At 34.9% G+C, this 298-nt stretch overlaps 1 protein-coding gene across 1 annotated transcript in view; it reads left to right on the top strand.

Moving 5' to 3' along the window:
* LOC119587028 (serine/threonine-protein kinase/endoribonuclease IRE1-like) overlaps positions 1–298 on the top strand; it is a 49,447-nt gene that overhangs the window by 4,614 nt on the left and 44,535 nt on the right.

Raw genomic sequence — 298 nt, 5'->3', positions numbered from 1 at the left:
TAATGTAATTGTGTGGAAAGTCAATCAATAAACTAAAGTTATCTTGGACATGGCATTTACTTTTGCTATATGGGGCCACTGGGTTATGTTTTGGAGTGTTTCTTTCCTGTCTGTATAGAATACATTTAGGCATTCATATACTTAATATGCCAATTGCATCACATTGTTTTTTGCTTGGCTGTGATGTGTACCCTGCTTAGGTACATCTTTGGTTATATCCTTTCATTGGCTCTTCAGTTTAGCTCACATTTGGAGACTTAGGTAAGAGGTAATGATCAATATAGATGTACATATATGA

The sequence above is a fragment of the Penaeus monodon genome, chromosome 22, assembly GCF_015228065.2.
Source record: "Penaeus monodon isolate SGIC_2016 chromosome 22, NSTDA_Pmon_1, whole genome shotgun sequence".
NCBI classification, from domain to species: domain Eukaryota; kingdom Metazoa; phylum Arthropoda; class Malacostraca; order Decapoda; family Penaeidae; genus Penaeus; species Penaeus monodon.
Note: the sequence above shows the minus strand (reverse complement) of the source record. Positions and strands in the feature narration are given on the sequence as shown.